At 46.4% G+C, this 27,627-nt stretch overlaps 6 non-coding genes and 2 pseudogenes across 6 annotated transcripts; all 8 read left to right on the forward strand.

Moving 5' to 3' along the window:
• Positions 1–6,784: 6,784 nt before the first annotated feature.
• LOC130342491 (U2 spliceosomal RNA) lies at positions 6,785–7,002 on the forward strand (annotated as a pseudogene).
• Positions 7,003–14,220: 7,218 nt separating this feature from the next.
• LOC130342495 (U2 spliceosomal RNA) lies at positions 14,221–14,380 on the forward strand (annotated as a pseudogene).
• Positions 14,381–15,072: 692 nt separating this feature from the next.
• Positions 15,073–15,269, forward strand: LOC130342553 (U2 spliceosomal RNA). The gene has a single exon (XR_008882174.1). It is a non-coding gene; the product is annotated as a U2 spliceosomal RNA (small nuclear RNA).
• Positions 15,270–17,359: 2,090 nt separating this feature from the next.
• On the forward strand, positions 17,360–17,550 carry LOC130342504 (U2 spliceosomal RNA). Its single transcript, XR_008882131.1, has one exon. It is a non-coding gene; the product is annotated as a U2 spliceosomal RNA (small nuclear RNA).
• A 2,094-nt stretch (positions 17,551–19,644) lies between these two features.
• LOC130342505 (U2 spliceosomal RNA) lies at positions 19,645–19,835 on the forward strand. The gene has a single exon (XR_008882132.1). It is a non-coding gene; the product is annotated as a U2 spliceosomal RNA (small nuclear RNA).
• A 2,089-nt stretch (positions 19,836–21,924) lies between these two features.
• LOC130342506 (U2 spliceosomal RNA) lies at positions 21,925–22,115 on the forward strand. Its single transcript, XR_008882133.1, has one exon. It is a non-coding gene; the product is annotated as a U2 spliceosomal RNA (small nuclear RNA).
• Positions 22,116–24,193: 2,078 nt separating this feature from the next.
• On the forward strand, positions 24,194–24,384 carry LOC130342507 (U2 spliceosomal RNA). Its single transcript, XR_008882134.1, has one exon. It is a non-coding gene; the product is annotated as a U2 spliceosomal RNA (small nuclear RNA).
• Positions 24,385–26,486: 2,102 nt separating this feature from the next.
• Positions 26,487–26,677, forward strand: LOC130342508 (U2 spliceosomal RNA). Its single transcript, XR_008882135.1, has one exon. It is a non-coding gene; the product is annotated as a U2 spliceosomal RNA (small nuclear RNA).
• The last annotated feature ends 950 nt before the right edge of the window (positions 26,678–27,627 follow it).

A 27,627-nucleotide genomic window follows, 5' to 3' on the forward strand; every position in this document is an offset into this window, starting at 1 on the left:
GGTTGAACTTGATGGACATATGTCTTTTTTCGACCGTACTAACTATGTAACTATGTAACATAACATGGGGGGGGGGGTCTCCTGGCTGTTCACACAGGTGTGTCATTGCTGTACATTGACCATGCATTGCTTCTGTGGTATTGCAAAGGCAAAGACAAATGCTTCCAGCCATCCATTGCACTAATGGATTGGTCATCAGCTGGCTGTCTATGTCCCGCATCAATATAGACCAAAGTACAGAGGGTTAGGCTATGCTATTGTGCACCTACCTGATGCATCAGAAGGTGCGAGGCCCTTGCTAAATTCTGTGCACAGACTTTGAGATCTATACTTTAGACTGTATCTAAACCTGCTCCAACATGGACTGACATTCTGGCCTACTTTCAGCCGATGCGACTTGTCTGTCGCTGAACAGTCGCTTTTTATGTATTCAGCACCTATGTATAATGTTGTAAAAATGCTCTAGAAGCTAAAGTCGCAGAAATGTCACACATATTTGGCCTGCAACTTTCTGTGCGACAAATTCAGACAGGAAAAATCAGTATAAATCCTTCGAAAATTATCCCCCAGTGTCTCCATCTGCTGGCGGTATTGAATAAGCATTGCTGCACTGATGGGGTATGCATTAGACGAAAAAAAAGAAGAAAAAGAAGAATAATACGCCCAGAAAAGAGGCGAAAAGGAGAAAAACGTAAAAAAACGTGAAAAAAAAGTAAGAGGAAGAGAAGGGAAAAAAAGGTGGAAATGGGTTTAAAAGTGATTTCGGCGGAGAAATATATATATATATATATATATATATATATATATATATATATATACGCGCACACACACACATATATATAAACGTATTCTCCGTTGAGATATTGCAGCCGCTGCTGTGTCCAGGCCCAGGAGCCTTAGCACTGTGCTGTGATGTCACTCAATACCACTGACATCACTAGGTGTAAACAACATCTCTCCTTTGCTGTGTATGTGACTATGGAGCTGTTTGGTGATGTCGTCTATTATGGCCTTCATAGAAGCAACAGGAGATTGTTGCATCCATCTAGAACCCTCAGAACTACAGTGCTATGATGTCACTCACTTCCACAGGCCTTGCAGAGTGTAAACAACAACAACCCAGCTTTGTTGTGTATGTAACCATAGGGATTTGTGATGTCACCTAGAACCTTCACAGCAGCGACAGCTTTATGAGGAGCATCAGCACTGCTCTGCCTGAGCAGAACCATCACCGCCATAGGTTGTCAAATAACCCGGGTTTAACCCACACAGGTAAGTCCAATGGGGTGCAGGCATGTCCTCTATGCTTACAGCTTCCCGTGGGTGTTGGTTTGATACCGTTTGGGGACAGCCAAGGAGGCATCTGCAGGCAACAAAGGTAGGTGTGTGCTTGTGTGTGTGTTTCCTATGCAGATCCTAAGCCCAGTGTCACATGCAAGTAGGAGGAGTAAGAAGGGTTCCTGGCAAATCCGGGTTATGGATTGCATTTAAAAAGGCCCCGTGGGAGTGCAATGGGCCCCTGTCTTGCTGCTTAGCAATAATGGTATGGGTTTAGGTTCTGCTGTGTGTACTGGTGGTTGACTGCCCCCCAGCCCAGAGTGTGCATGGAAAATTGTCTGGCAGCCTCCCTGACAGCAAGCAGTGATAGTGCCCATGAAGGGCACCTTGTTGGGCCCGCCCCTTTCACGGTTATCGCTTCTCGGCCTTTTGGCTTCGATCCTGTGCGGTTTACCGGGCAGGGTAGGAGTCGGAAGGGGTGGTGATCGGGGCCCTCTTTTGCGGGGGGCCCTGGATTGTTACTGGGTTGCGATAGTGGGTATCTTAACCTGCAAAAATGAGCGGAGAGAGGACTCGAGGACTCGAGGATACGGTGCGGATTTACGTTCCTGGCGAACACCGGGGGACGATTGGATTGGATCAAGTTGTGCTGGAGATTCTTCGCAAGCTCCAGTACCTTCAGGTATGGCATGTAATCGCTATGCAAGACTTCCCTAGGCAAGGGATTTACGATATAACCTTTTATGATTCTGAGGTTTGCCAGAGGGTCTACATGGACTTAGAAGTGATGAAGAGGAGGAATGAGCCAGCTATAATGAGTAAGGTGAAAGTGGAGCCATTATTCATGAATATGTCTAAGGTTGTTATAGTCCATATGTACAACCCGAAGGTTTCGGATGAGATGGTGACCAATTTTTTGTACCGATATTGTGATGAAGTTAAATTTCTTGGAAGACTCAAGAACAGACATGGGTACTTTAATTGTAAAAGGAAATTTGTTGTAAAATTTAAAAAGGACGAAGGAATGGAAGAGGGAAGGAAGAGTATACCACAGGTATTTTCTATTGGAGGAGAAAGAGGTTTTTGTTTTTATGAAGGACAGTTGCAGTACTGTAGACGTTGTCACGCTTATGGACATGTACAGGAGTCTTGCCCTGAGCAAGGAGTATGCTGCAGGAATTGTGGGAAATCAGGTCACAACTCGGGTGAATGTACTGAGAAGAAAACGTGTGATATCTGTGGTAGTGAGGAGCATTTGGCTAGAGGATGCAGTTTATGGTATAGAAAGAAAATGAGCTATGCTGACGCAGCAGGAAATAGAAGAGAGGAAAGAGGAGAAAGGCCATTTCCACGTGTTTTTGGTGTGAATGCTGAGGTGACTCAGGTGATTGACGAGAACTCTGTAAAAGGGAGTGCAGCAGGTGTGACAGTGCAGCACATGAATACTCAGGAAAAATCTGGAAAAGGGGAGGAGGGTGACTCCACTGGTGTGCATTGTGAGGAGACTGGTGTTGGTGAAGAGTTTACTGAGGTCAGTAAGAAGAAAGCACGTAAAGGGAAAAAAGAGAAAGTGGTGGAGAGTGTGGAGACTGTGTGTAGGGAGGTTCCCCCATGTGAAGAAACAATTGAGGATTTTGAATGCCCAAACCCAGTGGTGGGGGAGGAGGAGGGGATGGAGTTTCAGGAGAATGAGAGTGAGAGATCCCTAACACCTGGGCAGAGGGTGATTAGTGGGGAGGAGAATGTAACATCTGAAGAGGAGGAGAAGGAGGAGGAGGAGGGGGAAGATGAAGATGAAAATGCAAATGGAGGCTTTCAAGGTAAAAGTAAAAGGTGTAAGAAAGGGAGTTGGTCAGGGGATCAGACGGATCCTGTGTATGGAGGTGAGAAAATGATGGACAGGGACTCTCAAGTGGGGTCGCCTGATTGCTATGGGATGCTGCTAAGGAAGGTTGAAGGTCAGAATACTAACTTCTAGTTAAAATGGATGTTAAGAAAATGGATTGCCTTCTTTCCTTTTTAATGGCATTGGTTGTGGCTACTCTTAATGTTCGGAGTATAGGAACAACCATCAGAAGAGCAGCAGTTTTTGATTTTTTGGAGAATGTGAAGGGAGATATATTTTGTTTACAGGAGTGTGCAATTAAGTCTGCACCTTATGTAGATGAATGGAAGAGAGGGCAGTCTTTTTGGTCTACATGCACAGAGAATAAAAATGAAGGTGTGGGGATTTTATTGTGTAACAGGGACATTAAAGTTTTAAATTGCCAAGTTTTAGTACCAGGTCGTTGTATGGTTTTAAATTTTGAGTTTTTAGGCCAGAGAATGAGAGTTTTTAATGTATATGCGCCAGCAGAAAAACAGGCACGTGTGTTATTTTTAGAGTCTCTTAAACTTTTTATTCCTGGTCGTGATGGTACTATTATTGTTGGTGATTTTAACTGCATTAGATCCGTCAATGATCGTGAGAGCTCTGCTAAGGTTAGAACTGATATTACTTCAAATGTTTTAAACCAAATTATTCAAGACTTACATTATTCTGATGTTGGACTGATGGTTAGCACTGATGAAAGATACACCTATATATCAGATAGTGGCCGCTGTAAATCCCGGATTGATTACATTCTTGTCTCTGAGGGGATTAAGGTGGTCCGGTGCAATCAAATGATGTCAACTTTCTCAGATCATAAGATGGTGTCGGCAGAAATAAGTATTGCAGAGTCCTTTCATTTTGGTAGAGGGCTCTGGAAATTAAATGTAAGTCTATTAGAAGATGAAGAAGTAATGGCCGGTTTTAAAGATTTTTTTTTATCTTGTACTTCTAAACAATCTGTTTTTAGTAATGTTTTAGCTTGGTGGGATTGGGCAAAAAGTGAGTTTGCTAAGTATTTTAAGTTCATTTGCATAAGGAGGGCACAAGAAAAGAGGAGGGGTTATGAAAGGCTTATCTCACGTTTAGAAACTCTCTTTAAGTTTAAACATGTTGGTGTGGAGGAGGAAATTGAGAAGGTGAAAATTGAGATGAAGAACAGGTTGTTGGAAAGAGGTAGAAATATTGTTTTTAAATCCAAAGTTCAACATTTGGAGGAAAATGAACAATGTACAAGATATTTCTTTAAAAAATGTTTTAATGCTAGGGGTGTTTTTAAGTCTGTTTTAACTCCTACAGGGGAAGTTGTTGGTGATCAGATGGTGAAGGAGATTGGCAGATTTTATGAAACACTTTTTAGTAATAAGAGCAGAGCCAGTGAGACGGAGATGAATGATTATTGTAATATTTTAGAGAATAATGTCCCTGAAGGAAAAAGTGCATTTTTAATTGAGGAAGTTTGTGAAGGGGAGATCAAGCAGGCTCTGGACAAGACAGCGAAAGGGAAGACACCGGGCTGTGATGGCCTCCCCTTTGAGTTTTATTCAGTTTTTTGGCATATTTTAAAGCAAGATTTTACACGGGTGGTGCAATATGTTTTTAACTCAGGTATTTTAGCGGAGTCTATGAAGAAAGGAGTTATTACCTTGATACATAAGAAAGGTGATGAAAGAGATTTGAAAAACTGGAGGCCGATCACATTATTGAATACAGGTTATAAGATCATTGCAAAGATTGTGGCGAACAGGATGAGTGACATAGTTGAGCACCTTGTTGGAGAATACCAAGTTTGTGCAGTGCCAAATAGGAGAATAACTGATAATTTATTAGTTTTAAGAGACTCTATTTATTATAGTAATTTTAATAAGAATGCACTTTTTGTGGAATCCATTGATTTTGAAAAAGCTTATGACAGAGTTGCTCATGATTTTATGTTTATGGTTTTAAAGCATATGGGTATTCCTGAGAAGCTACTGTTTGTGATTAAAAGTTTTTATTATGGGGCAACAAGTCAGATTTTAGTCAATGGACATGTGGGGCCGGGTTTTAATATTTTATCAGGAGTACGACAGGGATGCCCACTCTCCCCAATTTTATTCATTTGTGTCATTGAGGCCTTGCTCAAAAATGTACAGAAGGACAAATGTGTGAGTGGTGTTTTTATCCCGGGAAGTAATGGAAGGAATTTGAAGGTTTTAAGTTACATGGATGATGTGGTTTTTACTTGCACTTCCCAAGCTGATCTTAATAGAGTGAATTTGCATGTAAAGATTTTTTGTTGTATTGCTGGTATGAAAGTCAATTGGGGGAAGTGCCAATTGAGTAATTTTGGAAAGCAAGGAAAAGTGGTGGTGGATGGCGTGGATGAGAAGGAAGATATTGAAGTGTTAGGCGTTGTTTTTGAAAAAAATCTAAAAGGAGGGAAAAGTTATGAGAAGTTGGAGGAGAAGATAGAGAAGAAATTATCTTTTTGGAAATTGAGAAACTTGTCCCTTAAAGGTAAAGTTCTGATTTTAAAGGCAGTAATTTTGCCACTACTATTATATACTGCAATGGTTTTCCCACCCGGCAAATTATGGTCCAGAAGGATGACAAGGAAGTTGTTTATTTTTTTCTGGGGTTCAAAGATGGAAAAGATGAAGAGGGAGGAAGTGATGAAGAGCGTGAAGAAAGGCGGATATAATTTCCCGGATATTAATCTGTTTTTAAAGACTCATTACTTTCTTTTAATTTATAAAGTGTCTCAGTGCAATAATTGGGTGGCAGACATGAGCAGGTATTTGGCAGGATGGTTGTTTTCCAAATGGGGCTGGTGTGAGAAGGATCTGAGGAGACCAATAGCGCAAGTTATACCTACCTTCTATGTGGTTCTCAGGTCTTTCAGTGATCAATTTGGTTTGAGTTCCCTGGGAAAACCTGAGAAAAAGAAAATTGAAAATGAAATAAGAAAAAATGAGAGATTATATGAAGTACCATTCTGCACTACTGCTCAGTCTGTGAAGATCTGGAATCTTTTTAATGTTAGAGGATTATCGAATAGACAGAGAGATGTAAACTGGATGACTTTTCATGGCTGCCTCCCAACCAGAGCTTTCCTGAATGGACGAGGAATAAGAGTGAGCGAGAAATGTCCAAGAGAGGGTTGTGGAGGCAGGGAGGATACAGTGCACTTATTTTGGAACTGTTTTTATGCAAGAGAATTTTTTATGCTTCTACAGAGGTTTTTTTCTGCAATCACGGGATATGTTGATTTTAATTTTGAGAAGATTTTTATTGGTCAGGATTTTAGCAGGAGAGAGGACACACGTGAAAGCTGGATTGTATTTTCTGTTTTTAAAGAAGTTTTATGGGATTCTAGAAACCTGCTTGTTTTTAAAAATGTGTGTATTTCTCCAAGGGAGTTGAAGAGACTTTTTTTTGGAAGGTTGTTTATTATTTTTCTATTTGACAAGAAGAGAATGGGAGAGGAAGAGGCTGAAAAGATTTGGAGATACAAGGAATGGAGAAAGTTGTAAGTATCCTGATCAAGGTTTTGAATTTGTGCTTCTCTTATAGTTTTCTTATTGAGATATTTTTCCGCATGATGTTTTTTCAGACTTTGTTTAGAAGTGATGAGTTTTGGTAGGTGACCTGATGATCGCTTGAACAATAGTCTGTAACTGAGGAAAAAAAAAAAAAAAAAAAAAAAAAAAAAAAAAAAATCTGTTCTTTTCAGTTTAATATCTGATACGTCCCCTATCTGGGGACCATATATTAAATGGATTTTTGAGAACGGGGGCCGATTTCGAAGCTTGCTTCCGTCGCCCTATGCATTGACCCGATATGGCAGTATCTTCGGGTACAGTGCACCACCCCCTTACAGGGTTAAAAAGAAAGATTCCTACTTTCATTGCTACCTGCTTGCTGGCTAGCCAGCTAGCCAGCCCTGTGGGCCTTGCTGCTGCTGCAGCCAAAAAACAAAAGGTGGTGCTGCTGCTGCTTCTGCTGCTTCTGCTTCTGCTTGTGTCTGGCCGCTGTTGGAGCGTCCAGGCACAGGACTTCTGCTGCTGCTGACTAAATGGCCTCCTTAATTGGATCATTTGAGTAGCCAGCACACCTGTGCAGGTAGGGCATGACATGATAGGCAGCTGCCTTGATAGCGGGTGGGTGCTGAATGTTCCTAATTGACAAAATAAGATTAATGCTTATGAAGAAATATAAAATCTCATCCCTTCCCCAATATCGCGCCACACCCCTACCCCTTAATTCCCTGGTTGAACTTGATGGACATATGTCTTTTTTCGACCGTACTAACTATGTAACTATGTAACATAACATGGGGGGGGGGGGGGGTCTCCTGGCTGTTCACACAGGTGTGTCATTGCTGTACATTGACCATGCATTGCTTCTGTGGTATTGCAAAGGCAAAGACAAATGCTTCCAGCCATCCATTGCACTAATGGATTGGTCATCAGCTGGCTGTCTATGTCCCGCATCAATATAGACCAAAGTACAGAGGGTTAGGCTATGCTATTGTGCACCTACCTGATGCATCAGAAGGTGCGAGGCCCTTGCTAAATTCTGTGCACAGACTTTGAGATCTATACTTTAGACTGTATCTAAACCTGCTCCAACATGGACTGACATTCTGGCCTACTGTCACGATGCCGGCTGGCAGGTAGTGGATCCTCTGTGCCAGAGAGGGATTGGCGTGGACCGTGCTAGTGGACCGGTTCTAAGCCACTACTGGTTTTCACCAGAGCCCGCCGCAAAGCGGGATGGTCTTGCTGCGGCGGTAGTGACCAGGTCGTATCCACTAGCAACGGCTCAACTCTCTGGCTGCTGAAGATAGGCGCGTTACAAGGGAGTAGGCAAAAGCAAGGTCGGACGTAGCAGAAGGTCGGGGCAGGCAGCAAGGATCGTAGTCAGGGGCAACGGCAGAAGGTCTGGAAACACAGGCAAGGAACACACAAGGAACGCTTTCACTGGCACTAAGGCAACAAGATCCGGCAAGGGAGTGCAGGGGAAGTGAGGTGATATAGGGAAGTGCACAGGTGAACACACTAATTGGGACCACTGCGCCAATCAGCGGCGCAGTGGCCCTTTAAATCGCAGAGACCCGGCGCGCGCGCGCCCTAGGGAGCGGGGCCGCGCGCGCCGGGACAGAACAGACGGAGAGCGAGTCAGGTAGGGGAGCCGGGGTGCGCATCGCGAGCGGGCGCTACCCGCATCGCGAATCGCATCCCGGCTGGCAGCGGAATCGCAGCGCCCCGGGTCAGAGGACGTGACCGGAGCGCTGCCGCGGGGAGAGTGAAGCGAGCGCTCCGGGGAGGAGCGGGGACCCGGAGCGCTCGGGGTAACAGTACCCCCCCCCTTGGGTCTCCCCCTCTTCTTAGAGCCTGAGAACCTGAGGAGCAGACTTTTGTCTAGGATGTTGTCCTCAGGTTCCCAGGATCTCTCTTCATATGATGGAAAGGTCACGAGAAATTTCATCCACAGCGGGCAGACCAGAGGGCAAGGGAGTAGGGAGGGGGGGAAGAGGGTGACGGCCGTACACCACGAAAAATGGGGATTTGGAGGAAGACTCAGAGACCCTGAAGTTACACGAGAATTCGGCCCATGGGAGGAGATCTGCCCAGTCATCCTGGCGGGAGGAAACAAAATGTCGCAAATAATCACCCAAGATCTGGTTAATCCTTTCTACTTGTCCATTGGACTGGGGATGATATGCAGAAGAAAAATGTAATTTAATCTTGAGTTGTTTACAGAGAGCCCTCCAGAATTTAGACACGAATTGGACGCCTCTATCCGAGACAATCTGCGTAGGCAACCCGTGAAGACGAAAAATGTGTACAAAAAATTGTTTAGCCAACTGAGGCGCAGAAGGAAGACCAGGAAGAGGGATGAAATGTGCCATTTTGGAGAATCGATCAACGACCACCCAAATAACAGTGTTGCCACAGGAAGGGGGTAAATCAGTAATAAAATCCATACCAATCAGAGACCAAGGCTGTTCGGGGACAGGCAGAGGATGAAGAAAACCAGCGGGCTTCTGGCGAGGAGTCTTATCCCGGGCACAGATAGTGCAGGCTCGCACAAAGTCCACAACATCCGTCTCCAGAGTCGGCCACCAATAGAAGCGGGAGATGAGTTGCACAGATTTCTTGATACCCGCATGACCTGCGAGATGGGAGGAGTGACCCCATTTGAGGATTCCGAGGCGTTGGCGAGGAGAAACAAAGGTCTTTCCTGGAGGAGTCTGCCTGATGGAGGCAGGAGAAGTGGAGATCAGGCAGTCAGGTGGAATGATGTGTTGCGGAGAGAGTTCAACTTCTGAGGCATCCGAGGAACGAGAGAGAGCATCGGCCCTAATGTTCTTATCGGCAGGACGAAAGTGAATCTCAAAATTAAATCGGGCAAAGAACAGAGACCACCGGGCCTGGCGAGGATTCAGCCGTTGGGCAGACTGGAGGTAGGAGAGGTTCTTGTGGTCGGTGTAGATAATAACAGGAGAACTTGATCCCTCCAGCAGATGCCTCCATTCCTCAAGTGCTAATTTAATGGCTAGAAGCTCTCGATCCCCGATGGAGTAGTTCCTCTCCGCTGGAGAGAAGGTCCTAGAGAAAAAACCACAAGTGACAGCATGCCCGGAAGAATTTTTTTGTAGAAGAACAGCTCCAGCTCCCACTGAGGAGGCATCAACCTCCAATAGGAAGGGTTTGGAAGGGTCAGGTCTGGAGAGGACGGGAGCCGAAGAAAAGGCAGACTTGAGTCGTTTAAAGGCGTCTTCTGCTTGAGGAGGCCAGGACTTGGGATCAGCATTTTTTTTGGTTAAAGCCACGATAGGAGCCACAATGGTAGAAAAATGTGGAATAAATTGCCTGTAATAATTGGCGAACCCCAAAAAGCGTTGGATAGCACGGAGTCCGGAGGGGCGTGGCCAATCTAAGACGGCAGAGAGTTTGTCTGGATCCATCTGTAGTCCCTGGCCAGAGACCAAATATCCTAGAAAAGGAAGAGATTGGCATTCAAACAGACATTTCTCAATTTTGGCATAGAGTTGGTTGTCACGAAGTCTCTGAAGAACCATACGGACATGCTGGCGGTGTTCTTCTAGATTGGCAGAAAAAATTAGGATATCGTCCAGATATACAACAACACAGGAGTATAACAGATCACGAAAAATTTCATTGACAAAGTCTTGGAAGACGGCAGGGGCGTTGCACAGTCCAAAGGGCATGACCAGATACTCAAAGTGTCCATCTCTGGTGTTAAATGCCGTTTTCCACTCGTCCCCCTCTCTGATGCGGATGAGGTTATAGGCGCCTCTTAAGTCCAATTTAGTGAAGATGTGGGCACCTTGGAGGCGATCAAAGAGTTCAGAGATGAGGGGTAAGGGGTAGCGGTTCTTAACCGTGATTTTATTAAGACCGCGGTAGTCAATGCAAGGACGTAGGGAGCCATCTTTTTTGGACACAAAGAAAAATCCGGCTCCGGCAGGAGAGGAGGATTTACGGATAAAGCCCTTTTTTAGATTCTCCTGGACGTATTCGGACATGGCAAGAGTCTCTGGGGCAGAGAGAGGATAAATTCTGCCCCGGGGTGGAGTAGTGCCCGGGAGGAGGTCGATAGGGCAATCATAAGGCCTGTGAGGAGGTAGAGTCTCAGCTTGTTTTTTGCAGAAAACATCCGCGAAGTCCATATAGGCCTTAGGGAGACCGGTTACTGGAGGAACCACAGAGTTACGGCAAGGGTTACTGGGAACCGGTTTTAGACAGTTCTTGGAACAAGAGGACCCCCAACTCTTGATCTCCCCAGTGGACCAATCCAGGGTAGGGGAATGAAGTTGAAGCCAGGGAAGTCCAAGGAGAATTTCCGAGGTGCAATTGGGGAGGACCAAAAGTTCAATCCTCTCATGATGAGATCCGATGCTCATAAGAAGGGGCTCCATGCGGAAACGTATGGTACAGTCCAATCTTTCATTATTTACACAATTGATGTAGAGGGGTCTGGCGAGACTGGTCACCGGGATGTTGAACCTGTTGACGAGAGAGGCCAAAATAAAATTTCCTGCAGATCCTGAGTCCAAGAAGGCCACTGTAGAGAAGGAGAAGGCAGAGGCAGACATCCGCACAGGCACAGTAAGACGTGGAGAAGCGGAGTAGACATCAAGGACTGTCTCACCTTTGTGCGGAGTCAGCGTACGTCTTTCCAGGCGGGGAGGACGGATAGGACAATCTCTTAGGAAGTGTTCGGTACTAGCACAGTACAGGCAGAGGTTCTCCATACGGCGTCGTGTCCTCTCTTGAGGTGTCAGGCGAGACCGGTCGACCTGCATAGCCTCCACGGCGGGAGGCACAGGAACAGATTGCAGGGGACCAGAGGAGAGAGGAGCCGAGGAGGAGAAACGCCTCGTGCGAACAGAGTCCATATCTTGGCGGAGTTCCTGACGCCTTTCGGAAAAACGCATGTCAATGCGAGTGGCTAGGTGAATAAGTTCATGTAGATTAGCAGGAATTTCTCGTGCGGCCAGAACATCTTTAATGTTGCTGGATAGGCCTTTTTTGAAGGTCGCGCAGAGGGCCTCATTATTCCAGGACAATTCTGAAGCAAGAGTACGGAATTGTACGGCATACTCGCCAACGGAAGAATTACCCTGGACCAGGTTCAACAGGGCAGTCTCAGCAGAAGAGGCTCGGGCAGGTTCCTCAAAGACACTTCGGATTTCCGAGAAGAAGGAGTGTACAGAGGCAGTGACGGGGTCATTGCGGTCCCAGAGCGGTGTGGCCCATGACAGGGCTTTTCCGGACAGAAGGCTGACTACGAAAGCCACCTTAGACCTTTCAGTGGGAAACAGGTCCGACATCATCTCCAGATGCAGGGAACATTGGGAAAGAAAGCCACGGCAAAACTTAGAGTCCCCATCAAATTTATCCGGCAAGGATAAGCGTATCCCAGGAGCGGCCACTCGCTGCGGAGGAGGTGCAGGAGCTGGCGGAGGAGATGACTGCTGAAGCTGTGGTAGTAACTGTTGTAGCATAACGGTCAGTTGAGACAGCTGTTGGCCTTGTTGCGCTATCTGTTGTGACTGCTGGGCGACCACCGTGGTGAGGTCAGCGACAACTGGCAGAGGAACTTCAGCGGGATCCAGTGCCGGATCTACTGTCACGATGCCGGCTGGCAGGTAGTGGATCCTCTGTGCCAGAGAGGGATTGGCGTGGACCGTGCTAGTGGACCGGTTCTAAGCCACTACTGGTTTTCACCAGAGCCCGCCGCAAAGCGGGATAGGCGCGGTACAAGGGAGTAGGCAAAAGCAAGGTCGGACGTAGCAGAAGGTCGGGGCAGGCAGCAAGGATCGTAGTCAGGGGCAACGGCAGAAGGTCTGGAAACACAGGCAAGGAACACACAAGGAACGCTTTCACTGGCACTAAGGCAACAAGATCCGGCAAGGGAGTGCAGGGGAAGTGAGGTGATATAGGGAAGTGCACAGGTGAACACACTAATTGGGACCACTGCACCAATCAGCGGCGCAGTGGCCCTTTAAATCGCAGAGACCCGGCGCGCGCGCGCCCTAGGGAGCGGGGCCGCGCGCGCCGGGACAGAACAGACGGAGAGCGCATCGCGAGCGGGCGCTACCCGCATCGCGAATCGCATCCCGGCTGGCAGCGGAATCGCAGCGCCCCGGGTCAGAGGACGTGACCGGAGCGCTGCCGCGGGGAGAGTGAAGCGAGCGCTCCGGGGAGGAGCGGGGACCCGGAGCGCTCGGCGTAACACCTACTTTCAGCCGATGCGACTTGTCTGTCGCTGAACAGTCGCTTTTTATGTATTCAGCACCTATGTATAATGTTGTAAAAATGCTCTAGAAGCTAAAGTCGCAGAAATGTCACACATATTTGGCCTGCAACTTTCTGTGCGACAAATTCAGACAGGAAAAATCAGTATAAATCCTTAGAAAATTATCCCCCAGTGTCTCCATCTGCTGGCGGTATTGAATAAGCATTGCTGCACTGATGGGGTATGCATTAGACGAAAAAAAAGAAGAAAAAGAAGAATAATACGCCAAGAAAAGAGGCGAAAAGGAGAAAAACGTAAAAAAACGTGAAAAAAAAGTAAGAGGAAGAGAAGGGAAAAAAAGGTGGAAATGGGTTTAAAAGTGATTTCGGCGGAGAATATATATATATATATATATATATATATATATATATATATATATATATATACGCGCACACACACACATATATATAAACGTATTCTCCGTTGAGATATTGCAGCCGCTGCTGTGTCCAGGCCCAGGAGCCTTAGCACTGTGCTGTGATGTCACTCAATACCACTGACATCACTAGGTGTAAACAACATCTCTCCTTTGCTGTGTATGTGACTATGGAGCTGTTTGGTGATGTCGTCTATTATGGCCTTCATAGAAGCAACAGGAGATTGTTGCATCCATCTAGAACCCTCAGAACTACAGTGCTATGATGTCACTCACTTCCACAGGCCTTGCAGAGTGTAAACAACAACAACCCAGCTTTGTTGTGTATGTAACCATAGGGATTTGTGATGTCACCTAGAACCTTCACAGCAGCGACAGCTTTATGAGGAGCATCAGCACTGCTCTGCCTGAGCAGAACCATCACCGCCATAGGTTGTCAAATAACCCGGGTTTAACCCACACAGGTAAGTCCAATGGGGTGCAGGCATGTCCTCTATGCTTACAGCTTCCCGTGGGTGTTGGTTTGATACCGTTTGGGGACAGCCAAGGAGGCATCTGCAGGCAACAAAGGTAGGTGTGTGCTTGTGTGTGTGTTTCCTATGCAGATCCTAAGCCCAGTGTCACATGCAAGTAGGAGGAGTAAGAAGGGTTCCTGGCAAATCCGGGTTATGGATTGCATTTAAAAAGGCCCCGTGGGAGTGCAATGGGCCCCTGTCTTGCTGCTTAGCAATAATGGTATGGGTTTAGGTTCTGCTGTGTGTACTGGTGGTTGACTGCCCCCCAGCCCAGAGTGTGCATGGAAAATTGTCTGGCAGCCTCCCTGACAGCAAGCAGTGATAGTGCCCATGAAGGGCACCTTGTTGGGCCCGCCCCTTTCACGGTTATCGCTTCTCGGCCTTTTGGCTAAGATCAAGTGTAGTATCTGTTCTTATCAGTTTTCATGCTGGTGGGGATGGGTGCTGCATGGAGGATGCAGGTGTACCAGGGCTTTCCGGGGCTGGTTCTGAGGAATCAGCTCGACGGCTGCCCCGATGTGACCTGTTCCCTCCGGGTCTCGCCATGAGGCTGAGAGGGTCTAGAGCCGAGGTACTTTTGTGCCTCGGGGAGTGGTGACCCCGAGGTGCCGAAACTCACTGGGAGAATAGGCTCACTGAGTTGAAGCACGGGCACCATAATCTCTTCACCTTGTGGCACTCACCTCTTGATTCCCGGCCTTCTGGCTAGGATCAGAGAAATTTTTATAGATCCGGCCGGATGTCCGGGCAGTATATCTGCACACATTCACTTATTTATTTATTTTTTGTCTCACTGTGTCACTTTTTGCGTGTTGTGTGTTCACAGGATTTGTCAGGATGCGGTAGCCCTTCTGGGTGTCCCTCCTGGCGGTCTAGGGGAGGTGTGTGTGGCCATTAGGTTCCGCACCTCCCTGCAAACACCCCGGGTACTCCTGCTTCGCAGGGTACCTACCGTAATCGGCTCTGCGGGCAGATACCTTGGCTAACGCCAAGGGGGATGCCGGGAGCATTTGTGGTCTCCTAGTAGCTTCGGCGAAAAGGGACATCGAACCTGGAACCTCGCAGGTACCTTTTGGTCCGGAGGCGAAGGGTAAGGTTTGTTGGGGGGCCTCTCTCCTATCGGAGAAGGGCTTGCGATAGACCGCATCCTTTGTGCACGTTTTTTTAGTGTAACACGTTTGCACTTTTTCTTGCACTTTGGGTGAATCGAAAGCACGTTCCTCGGCTTTAAAAAAAAAAAAAAAAAAAAAAAAAAAAAAAAAAATCTGTTCTTATCAGTTTAATATCTGATACGTCCCCTATCTGGGGACCATATATTAAATGGATTTTTGAGAACGGGGGCCGATTTCGAAGCTTGCTTCCGTCGCCCTATGCATTGACCCGATATGGCAGTATCTTCGGGTACAGTGCACCACCCCCTTACAGGGTTAAAAAGAAAGATTCCTACTTTCATTGCTACCTGCTTGCTGGCTAGCCAGCTAGCCAGCCCTGTGGGCCTTGCTGCTGCTGCAGCCAAAAAACAAAAGGTGGTGCTGCTGCTGCTTCTGCTGCTTCTGCTTCTGCTTGTGTCTGGCCGCTGTTGGAGCGTCCAGGCACAGGACTTCTGCTGCTGCTGACTAAATGGCCTCCTTAATTGGATCATTTGAGTAGCCAGCACACCTGTGCAGGTAGGGCATGACATGATAGGCAGCTGCCTTGATAGCGGGTGGGTGCTGAATGTTCCTAATTGACAAAATAAGATTAATGCTTATGAAGAAATATAAAATCTCATCCCTTCCCCAATATCGCGCCACACCCCTACCCCTTAATTCCCTGGTTGAACTTGATGGACATATGTCTTTTTTCGACCGTACTAACTATGTAACTATGTAACATAACATGGGGGGGGGGGGGGGTCTCCTGGCTGTTCACACAGGTGTGTCATTGCTGTACATTGACCATGCATTGCTTCTGTGGTATTGCAAAGGCAAAGACAAATGCTTCCAGCCATCCATTGCACTAATGGATTGGTCATCAGCTGGCTGTCTATGTCCCGCATCAATATAGACCAAAGTACAGAGGGTTAGGCTATGCTATTGTGCACCTACCTGATGCATCAGAAGGTGCGAGGCCCTTGCTAAATTCTGTGCACAGACTTTGAGATCTATACTTTAGACTGTATCTAAACCTGCTCCAACATGGACTGACATTCTGGCCTACTTTCAGCCGATGCGACTTGTCTGTCGCTGAACAGTCGCTTTTTATGTATTCAGCACCTATGTATAATGTTGTAAAAATGCTCTAGAAGCTAAAGTCGCAGAAATGTCACACATATTTGGCCTGCAACTTTCTGTGCGACAAATTCAGACAGGAAAAATCAGTATAAATCCTTAGAAAATTATCCCCCAGTGTCTCCATCTGCTGGCGGTATTGAATAAGCATTGCTGCACTGATGGGGTATGCATTAGACGAAAAAAAAGAAGAAAAAGAAGAATAATACGCCCAGAAAAGAGGCGAAAAGGAGAAAAACGTAAAAAAACGTGAAAAAAAAGTAAGAGGAAGAGAAGGGAAAAAAAGGTGGAAATGGGTTTAAAAGTGATTTCGGCGGAGAAATATATATATATATATATATATATATATATATATATATATATACGCGCACACACACACATATATATAAACGTATTCTCCGTTGAGATATTGCAGCCGCTGCTGTGTCCAGGCCCAGGAGCCTTAGCACTGTGCTGTGATGTCACTCAATACCACTGACATCACTAGGTGTAAACAACATCTCTCCTTTGCTGTGTATGTGACTATGGAGCTGTTTGGTGATGTCGTCTATTATGGCCTTCATAGAAGCAACAGGAGATTGTTGCATCCATCTAGAACCCTCAGAACTACAGTGCTATGATGTCACTCACTTCCACAGGCCTTGCAGAGTGTAAACAACAACAACCCAGCTTTGTTGTGTATGTAACCATAGGGATTTGTGATGTCACCTAGAACCTTCACAGCAGCGACAGCTTTATGAGGAGCATCAGCACTGCTCTGCCTGAGCAGAACCATCACCGCCATAGGTTGTCAAATAACCCGGGTTTAACCCACACAGGTAAGTCCAATGGGGTGCAGGCATGTCCTCTATGCTTACAGCTTCCCGTGGGTGTTGGTTTGATACCGTTTGGGGACAGCCAAGGAGGCATCTGCAGGCAACAAAGGTAGGTGTGTGCTTGTGTGTGTGTTTCCTATGCAGATCCTAAGCCCAGTGTCACATGCAAGTAGGAGGAGTAAGAAGGGTTCCTGGCAAATCCGGGTTATGGATTGCATTTAAAAAGGCCCCGTGGGAGTGCAATGGGCCCCTGTCTTGCTGCTTAGCAATAATGGTATGGGTTTAGGTTCTGCTGTGTGTACTGGTGGTTGACTGCCCCCCAGCCCAGAGTGTGCATGGAAAATTGTCTGGCAGCCTCCCTGACAGCAAGCAGTGATAGTGCCCATGAAGGGCACCTTGTTGGGCCCGCCCCTTTCACGGTTATCGCTTCTCGGCCTTTTGGCTAAGATCAAGTGTAGTATCTGTTCTTATCAGTTTAATATCTGATACGTCCCCTATCTGGGGACCATATATTAAATGGATTTTTGAGAACGGGGGCCGATTTCGAAGCTTGCTTCCGTCGCCCTATGCATTGACCCGATATGGCAGTATCTTCGGGTACAGTGCACCACCCCCTTACAGGGTTAAAAAGAAAGATTCCTACTTTCATTGCTACCTGCTTGCTGGCTAGCCAGCTAGCCAGCCCTGTGGGCCTTGCTGCTGCTGCAGCCAAAAAACAAAAGGTGGTGCTGCTGCTGCTTCTGCTGCTTCTGCTTCTGCTTGTGTCTGGCCGCTGTTGGAGCGTCCAGGCACAGGACTTCTGCTGCTGCTGACTAAATGGCCTCCTTAATTGGATCATTTGAGTAGCCAGCACACCTGTGCAGGTAGGGCATGACATGATAGGCAGCTGCCTTGATAGCGGGTGGGTGCTGAATGTTCCTAATTGACAAAATAAGATTAATGCTTATGAAGAAATATAAAATCTCATCCCTTCCCCAATATCGCGCCACACCCCTACCCCTTAATTCCCTGGTTGAACTTGATGGACATATGTCTTTTTTCGACCGTACTAACTATGTAACTATGTAACAGAACATGGGGGGGGGGGGGGGGGTCTCCTGGCTGTTCACACAGGTGTGTCATTGCTGTACATTGACCATGCATTGCTTCTGTGGTATTGCAAAGGCAAAGACAAATGCTTCCAGCCATCCATTGCACTAATGGATTGGTCATCAGCTGGCTGTCTATGTCCCGCATCAATATAGACCAAAGTACAGAGGGTTAGGCTATGCTATTGTGCACCTACCTGATGCATCAGAAGGTGCGAGGCCCTTGCTAAATTCTGTGCACAGACTTTGAGATCTATACTTTAGACGGTATCTAAACCTGCTCCAACATGGACTGACATTCTGGCCTACTTTCAGCCGATGCGACTTGTCTGTCGCTGAACAGTCGCTTTTTATGTATTCAGCACCTATGTATAATGTTGTAAAAATGCTCTAGAAGCTAAAGTCGCAGAAATGTCACACATATTTGGCCTGCAACTTTCTGTGCGACAAATTCAGACAGGAAAAATCAGTATAAATCCTTAGAAAATTATCCCCCAGTGTCTCCATCTGCTGGCGGTATTGAATAAGCATTGCTGCACTGATGGGGTATGCATTAGACGAAAAAAAAGAAGAAAAAGAAGAAAAATACGCCCAGAAGAGAGGCGAAAAGGAGAAAAACGTAAAAAAACGTGAAAAAAAAGTAAGAGGAAGAGAAGGGAAAAAAAGGTGGAAATGGGTTTAAAAGTGATTTCGGCAGAGAAATATATATATATATATATATATATATATATATATATATATATACGCGCACACACACACACATATATATAAACGTATTCTCCGTTGAGATATTGCAGCCGCTGCTGTGTCCAGGCCCAGGAGCCTTAGCACTGTGCTGTGATGTCACTCAATACCACTGACATCACTAGGTGTAAACAACATCTCTCCTTTGCTGTGTATGTGACTATGGAGCTGTTTGGTGATGTCGTCTATTATGGCCTTCATAGAAGCAACAGGAGATTGTTGCATCCATCTAGAACCCTCAGAACTACAGTGCTATGATGTCACTCACTTCCACAGGCCTTGCAGAGTGTAAACAACAACAACCCAGCTTTGTTGTGTATGTAACCATAGGGATTTGTGATGTCACCTAGAACCTTCACAGCAGCGACAGCTTTATGAGGAGCATCAGCACTGCTCTGCCTGAGCAGAACCATCACCGCCATAGGTTGTCAAATAACCCGGGTTTAACCCACACAGGTAAGTCCAATGGGGTGCAGGCATGTCCTCTATGCTTACAGCTTCCCGTGGGTGTTGGTTTGATACCGTTTGGGGACAGCCAAGGAGGCATCTGCAGGCAACAAAGGTAGGTGTGTGCTTGTGTGTGTGTTTCCTATGCAGATCCTAAGCCCAGTGTCACATGCAAGTAGGAGGAGTAAGAAGGGTTCCTGGCAAATCCGGGTTATGGATTGCATTTAAAAAGGCCCCGTGGGAGTGCAATGGGCCCCTGTCTTGCTGCTTAGCAATAATGGTATGGGTTTAGGTTCTGCTGTGTGTACTGGTGGTTGACTGCCCCCCAGCCCAGAGTGTGCATGGAAAATTGTCTGGCAGCCTCCCTGACAGCAAGCAGTGATAGTGCCCATGAAGGGCACCTTGTTGGGCCCGCCCCTTTCACGGTTATCGCTTCTCGGCCTTTTGGCTAAGATCAAGTGTAGTATCTGTTCTTATCAGTTTAATATCTGATACGTCCCCTATCTGGGGACCATATATTAAATGGATTTTTGAGAACGGGGGCCGATTTCGAAGCTTGCTTCCGTCGCCCTATGCATTGACCCGATATGGCAGTATCTTCGGGTACAGTGCACCACCCCCTTACAGGGTTAAAAAGAAAGATTCCTACTTTCATTGCTACCTGCTTGCTGGCTAGCCAGCTAGCCAGCCCTGTGGGCCTTGCTGCTGCTGCAGCCAAAAAACAAAAGGTGGTGCTGCTGCTGCTTCTGCTGCTTCTGCTTCTGCTTGTGTCTGGCCGCTGTTGGAGCGTCCAGGCACAGGACTTCTGCTGCTGCTGACTAAATGGCCTCCTTAATTGGATCATTTGAGTAGCCAGCACACCTGTGCAGGTAGGGCATGACATGATAGGCAGCTGCCTTGATAGCGGGTGGGTGCTGAATGTTCCTAATTGACAAAATAAGATTAATGCTTATGAAGAAATATAAAATCTCATCCCTTCCCCAATATCGCGCCACACCCCTACCCCTTAATTCCCTGGTTGAACTTGATGGACATATGTCTTTTTTCGACCGTACTAACTATGTAACTATGTAACATAACATGGGGGGGGGGGGGGTCTCCTGGCTGTTCACACAGGTGTGTCATTGCTGTACATTGACCATGCATTGCTTCTGTGGTATTGCAAAGGCAAAGACAAATGCTTCCAGCCATCCATTGCACTAATGGATTGGTCATCAGCTGGCTGTCTATGTCCCGCATCAATATAGACCAAAGTACAGAGGGTTAGGCTATGCTATTGTGCACCTACCTGATGCATCAGAAGGTGCGAGGCCCTTGCTAAATTCTGTGCACAGACTTTGAGATCTATACTTTAGACTGTATCTAAACCTGCTCCAACATGGACTGACATTCTGGCCTACTTTCAGCCGATGCGACTTGTCTGTCGCTGAACAGTCGCTTTTTATGTATTCAGCACCTATGTATAATGTTGTAAAAATGCTCTAGAAGCTAAAGTCGCAGAAATGTCACACATATTTGGCCTGCAACTTTCTGTGCGACAAATTCAGACAGGAAAAATCAGTATAAATCCTTAGAAAATTATCCCCCAGTGTCTCCATCTGCTGGCGGTATTGAATAAGCATTGCTGCACTGATGGGGTATGCATTAGACGAAAAAAAAGAAGAAAAAGAAGAATAATACGCCCAGAAAAGAGGCGAAAAGGAGAAAAACGTAAAAAAACGTGAAAAAAAAGTAAGAGGAAGAGAAGGGAAAAAAAGGTGGAAATGGGTTTAAAAGTGATTTCGGCGGAGAAATATATATATATATATATATATATATATATATATATATATATACGCGCACACACACACATATATATAAACGTATTCTCCGTTGAGATATTGCAGCCGCTGCTGTGTCCAGGCCCAGGAGCCTTAGCACTGTGCTGTGATGTCACTCAATACCACTGACATCACTAGGTGTAAACAACATCTCTCCTTTGCTGTGTATGTGACTATGGAGCTGTTTGGTGATGTCGTCTATTATGGCCTTCATAGAAGCAACAGGAGATTGTTGCATCCATCTAGAACCCTCAGAACTACAGTGCTATGATGTCACTCACTTCCACAGGCCTTGCAGAGTGTAAACAACAACAACCCAGCTTTGTTGTGTATGTAACCATAGGGATTTGTGATGTCACCTAGAACCTTCACAGCAGCGACAGCTTTATGAGGAGCATCAGCACTGCTCTGCCTGAGCAGAACCATCACCGCCATAGGTTGTCAAATAACCCGGGTTTAACCCACACAGGTAAGTCCAATGGGGTGCAGGCATGTCCTCTATGCTTACAGCTTCCCGTGGGTGTTGGTTTGATACCGTTTGGGGACAGCCAAGGAGGCATCTGCAGGCAACAAAGGTAGGTGTGTGCTTGTGTGTGTGTTTCCTATGCAGATCCTAAGCCCAGTGTCACATGCAAGTAGGAGGAGTAAGAAGGGTTCCTGGCAAATCCGGGTTATGGATTGCATTTAAAAAGGCCCCGTGGGAGTGCAATGGGCCCCTGTCTTGCTGCTTAGCAATAATGGTATGGGTTTAGGTTCTGCTGTGTGTACTGGTGGTTGACTGCCCCCCAGCCCAGAGTGTGCATGGAAAATTGTCTGGCAGCCTCCCTGACAGCAAGCAGTGATAGTGCCCATGAAGGGCACCTTGTTGGGCCCGCCCCTTTCACGGTTATCGCTTCTCGGCCTTTTGGCTAAGATCAAGTGTAGTATCTGTTCTTATCAGTTTAATATCTGATACGTCCCCTATCTGGGGACCATATATTAAATGGATTTTTGAGAACGGGGGCCGATTTCGAAGCTTGCTTCCGTCGCCCTATGCATTGACCCGATATGGCAGTATCTTCGGGTACAGTGCACCACCCCCTTACAGGGTTAAAAAGAAAGATTCCTACTTTCATTGCTACCTGCTTGCTGGCTAGCCAGCTAGCCAGCCCTGTGGGCCTTGCTGCTGCTGCAGCCAAAAAACAAAAGGTGGTGCTGCTGCTGCTTCTGCTTCTGCTTGTGTCTGGCCGCTGTTGGAGCGTCCAGGCACAGGACTTCTGCTGCTGCTGACTAAATGGCCTCCTTAATTGGATCATTTGAGTAGCCAGCACACCTGTGCAGGTAGGGCATGACATGATAGGCAGCTGCCTTGATAGCGGGTGGGTGCTGAATGTTCCTAATTGACAAAATAAGATTAATGCTTATGAAGAAATATAAAATCTCATCCCTTCCCCAATACCGCGCCACACCCCTACCCCTTAATTCCCTGGTTGAACTTGATGGACATATGTCTTTTTTCGACCGTACTAACTATGTAACTATGTAACATAACATGGGGGGGGGGGGGGTCTCCTGGCTGTTCACACAGGTGTGTCATTGCTGTACATTGACCATGCATTGCTTCTGTGGTATTGCAAAGGCAAAGACAAATGCTTCCAGCCATCCATTGCACTAATGGATTGGTCATCAGCTGGCTGTCTATGTCCCGCATCAATATAGACCAAAGTACAGAGGGTTAGGCTATGCTATTGTGCACCTACCTGATGCATCAGAAGGTGCGAGGCCCTTGCTAAATTCTGTGCACAGACTTTGAGATCTATACTTTAGACTGTATCTAAACCTGCTCCAACATGGACTGACATTCTGGCCTACTTTCAGCCGATGCGACTTGTCTGTCGCTGAACAGTCGCTTTTTATGTATTCAGCACCTATGTATAATGTTGTAAAAATGCTCTAGAAGCTAAAGTCGCAGAAATGTCACACATATTTGGCCTGCAACTTTCTGTGCGACAAATTCAGACAGGAAAAATCAGTATAAATCCTTAGAAAATTATCCCCCAGTGTCTCCATCTGCTGGCGGTATTGAATAAGCATTGCTGCACTGATGGGGTATGCATTAGACGAAAAAAAAGAAGAAAAAGAAGAATAATACGCCCAGAAAAGAGGCGAAAAGGAGAAAAACGTGAAAAAAAAGTAAGAGGAAGAGAAGGGAAAAAAAGGTGGAAATGGGTTTAAAAGTGATTTCGGCGGAGAAATATATATATATATATATATATATATATATATATATATATATATATATATACGCGCACACACACACATATATATAAACGTATTCTCCGTTGAGATATTGCAGCCGCTGCTGTGTCCAGGCCCAGGAGCCTTAGCACTGTGCTGTGATGTCACTCAATACCACTGACATCACTAGGTGTAAACAACATCTCTCCTTTGCTGTGTATGTGACTATGGAGCTGTTTGGTGATGTCGTCTATTATGGCCTTCATAGAAGCAACAGGAGATTGTTGCATCCATCTAGAACCCTCAGAACTACAGTGCTATGATGTCACTCACTTCCACAGGCCTTGCAGAGTGTAAACAACAACAACCCAGCTTTGTTGTGTATGTAACCATAGGGATTTGTGATGTCACCTAGAACCTTCACAGCAGCGACAGCTTTATGAGGAGCATCAGCACTGCTCTGCCTGAGCAGAACCATCACCGCCATAGGTTGTCAAATAACCCGGGTTTAACCCACACAGGTAAGTCCAATGGGGTGCAGGCATGTCCTCTATGCTTACAGCTTCCCGTGGGTGTTGGTTTGATACCGTTTGGGGACAGCCAAGGAGGCATCTGCAGGCAACAAAGGTAGGTGTGTGCTTGTGTGTGTGTTTCCTATGCAGATCCTCATCCCAGTGTCACATGCAAGTAGGAGGAGTAAGAAGGGTTCCTGGCAAATCCGGGTTATGGATTGCATTTAAAAAGGCCCCGTGGGAGTGCAATGGGCCCCTGTCTTGCTGCTTAGCAATAATGGTATGGGTTTAGGTTCTGCTGTGTGTACTGGTGGTTGACTGCCCCCCAGCCCAGAGTGTGCATGGAAAATTGTCTGGCAGCCTCCCTGACAGCAAGCAGTGATAGTGCCCATGAAGGGCACCTTGTTGGGCCCGCCCCTTTCACGGTTATCGCTTCTCGGCCTTTTGGCTAAGATCAAGTGTAGTATCTGTTCTTATCAGTTTAATATCTGATACGTCCCCTATCTGGGGACCATATATTAAATGGATTTTTGAGAACGGGGGCCGATTTCGAAGCTTGCTTCCGTCGCCCTATGCATTGACCCGATATGGCAGTATCTTCGGGTACAGTGCACCACCCCCTTACAGGGTTAAAAAGAAAGATTCCTACTTTCATTGCTACCTGCTTGCTGGCTAGCCAGCTAGCCAGCCCTGTGGGCCTTGCTGCTGCTGCAGCCAAAAAACAAAAGGTGGTGCTGCTGCTGCTTCTGCTGCTTCTGCTTCTGCTTGTGTCTGGCCGCTGTTGGAGCGTCCAGGCACAGGACTTCTGCTGCTGCTGACTAAATGGCCTCCTTAATTGGATCATTTGAGTAGCCAGCACACCTGTGCAGGTAGGGCATGACATGATAGGCAGCTGCCTTGATAGCGGGTGGGTGCTGAATGTTCCTAATTGACAAAATAAGATTAATGCTTATGAAGAAATATAAAATCTCATCCCTTCCCCAATATCGCGCCACACCCCTACCCCTTAATTCCCTGGTTGAACTTGATGGACATATGTCTTTTTTCGACCGTACTAACTATGTAACTATGTAACATAACATGGGGGGGGGGGGGTCTCCTGGCTGTTCACACAGGTGTGTCATTGCTGTACATTGACCATGCATTGCTTCTGTGGTATTGCAAAGGCAAAGACAAATGCTTCCAGCCATCCATTGCACTAATGGATTGGTCATCAGCTGGCTGTCTATGTCCCGCATCAATATAGACCAAAGTACAGAGGGTTAGGCTATGCTATTGTGCACCTACCTGATGCATCAGAAGGTGCGAGGCCCTTGCTAAATTCTGTGCACAGACTTTGAGATCTATACTTTAGACTGTATCTAAACCTGCTCCAACATGGACTGACATTCTGGCCTACTTTCAGCCGATGCGACTTGTCTGTCGCTGAACAGTCGCTTTTTATGTATTCAGCACCTATGTATAATGTTGTAAAAATGCTCTAGAAGCTAAAGTCGCAGAAATGTCACACATATTTGGCCTGCAACTTTCTGTGCGACAAATTCAGACAGGAAAAATCAGTATAAATCCTTAGAAAATTATCCCCCAGTGTCTCTATCTGCTGGCGGTATTGAATAAGCATTGCTGCACTGATGGGGTATGCATTAGACGAAAAAAAAGAAGAAAAAGAAGAATAATACGCCCAGAAAAGAGGCGAAAAGGAGAAAAACGTAAAAAAACGTGAAAAAAAAGTAAGAGGAAGAGAAGGGAAAAAAAGGTGGAAATGGGTTTAAAAGTGATTTCGGCGGAGAAATATATATATATATATATATATATATATATATATATATATATATATATATATATATACGCGCACACACACACATATATATAAACGTATTCTCCGTTGAGATATTGCAGCCGCTGCTGTGTCCAGGCCCAGGAGCCTTAGCACTGTGCTGTGATGTCACTCAATACCACTGACATCACTAGGTGTAAACAACATCTCTCCTTTGCTGTGTATGTGACTATGGAGCTGTTTGGTGATGTCGTCTATTATGGCCTTCATAGAAGCAACAGGAGATTGTTGCATCCATCTAGAACCCTCAGAACTACAGTGCTATGATGTCACTCACTTCCACAGGCCTTGCAGAGTGTAAACAACAACAACCCAGCTTTGTTGTGTATGTAACCATAGGGATTTGTGATGTCACCTAGAACCTTCACAGCAGCGACAGCTTTATGAGGAGCATCAGCACTGCTCTGCCTGAGCAGAACCATCACCGCCATAGGTTGTCACATAACCCGGGTTTAACCCACACAGGTAAGTCCAATGGGGTGCAGGCATGTCCTCTATGCTTACAGCTTCCCGTGGGTGTTGGTTTGATACCGTTTGGGGACAGCCAAGGAGGCATCTGCAGGCAACAAAGGTAGGTGTGTGCTTGTGTGTGTGTTTCCTATGCAGATCCTCAGCCCAGTGTCACATGCAAGTAGGAGGAGTAAGAAGGGTTCCTGGCAAATCCGGGTTATGGATTGCATTTAAAAAGGCCCCGTGGGAGTGCAATGGGCCCCTGTCTTGCTGCTTAGCAATAATGGTATGGGTTTAGGTTCTGCTGTGTGTACTGGTGGTTGACTGCCCCCCAGCCCAGAGTGTGCATGGAAAATTGTCTGGCAGCCTCCCTGACAGCAAGCAGTGATAGTGCCCATGAAGGGCACCTTGTTGGGCCCGCCCCTTTCACGGTTATCGCTTCTCGGCCTTTTGGCTAAGATCAAGTGTAGTATCTGTTCTTATCAGTTTAATATCTGATACGTCCCCTATCTGGGGACCATATATTAAATGGATTTTTGAGAACGGGGGCCGATTTCGAAGCTTGCTTCCGTCGCCCTATGCATTGACCCGATATGGCAGTATCTTCGGGTACAGTGCACCACCCCCTTACAGGGTTAAAAAGAAAGATTCCTACTTTCATTGCTACCTGCTTGCTGGCTAGCCAGCTAGCCAGCCCTGTGGGCCTTGCTGCTGCTGCAGCCAAAAAACAAAAGGTGGTGCTGCTGCTGCTTCTGCTGCTTCTGCTTCTGCTTGTGTCTGGCCGCTGTTGGAGCGTCCAGGCACAGGACTTCTGCTGCTGCTGACTAAATGGCCTCCTTAATTGGATCATTTGAGTAGCCAGCACACCTGTGCAGGTAGGGCATGACATGATAGGCAGCTGCCTTGATAGCGGGTGGGTGCTGAATGTTCCTAATTGACAAAATAAGATTAATGCTTATGAAGAAATATAAAATCTCATCCCTTCCCCAATATCGCGCCACACCCCTACCCCTTAATTCCCTGGTTGAACTTGATGGACATATGTCTTTTTTCGACCGTACTAACTATGTAACTATGTAACATAACATGGGGGGGGGGGGGGGGTCTCCTGGCTGTTCACACAGGTGTGTCATTGCTGTACATTGACCATGCATTGCTTCTGTGGTATTGCAAAGGCAAAGACAAATGCTTCCAGCCATCCATTGCACTAATGGATTGGTCATCAGCTGGCTGTCTATGTCCCGCATCAATATAGACCAAAGTACAGAGGGTTAGGCTATGCTATTGTGCACCTACCTGATGCATCAGAAGGTGCGAGGCCCTTGCTAAATTCTGTGCACAGACTTTGAGATCTATACTTTAGACTGTATCTAAACCTGCTCCAACATGGACTGACATTCTGGCCTACTTTCAGCCGATGCGACTTGTCTGTCGCTGAACAGTCGCTTTTTATGTATTCAGCACCTATGTATAATGTTGTAAAAATGCTCTAGAAGCTAAAGTCGCAGAAATGTCACACATATTTGGCCTGCAACTTTCTGTGCGACAAATTCAGACAGGAAAAATCAGTATAAA

The sequence above is a fragment of the Hyla sarda genome, unplaced genomic scaffold, assembly GCF_029499605.1.
Source record: "Hyla sarda isolate aHylSar1 unplaced genomic scaffold, aHylSar1.hap1 scaffold_651, whole genome shotgun sequence".
Lineage (NCBI taxonomy): Eukaryota > Metazoa > Chordata > Amphibia > Anura > Hylidae > Hyla > Hyla sarda.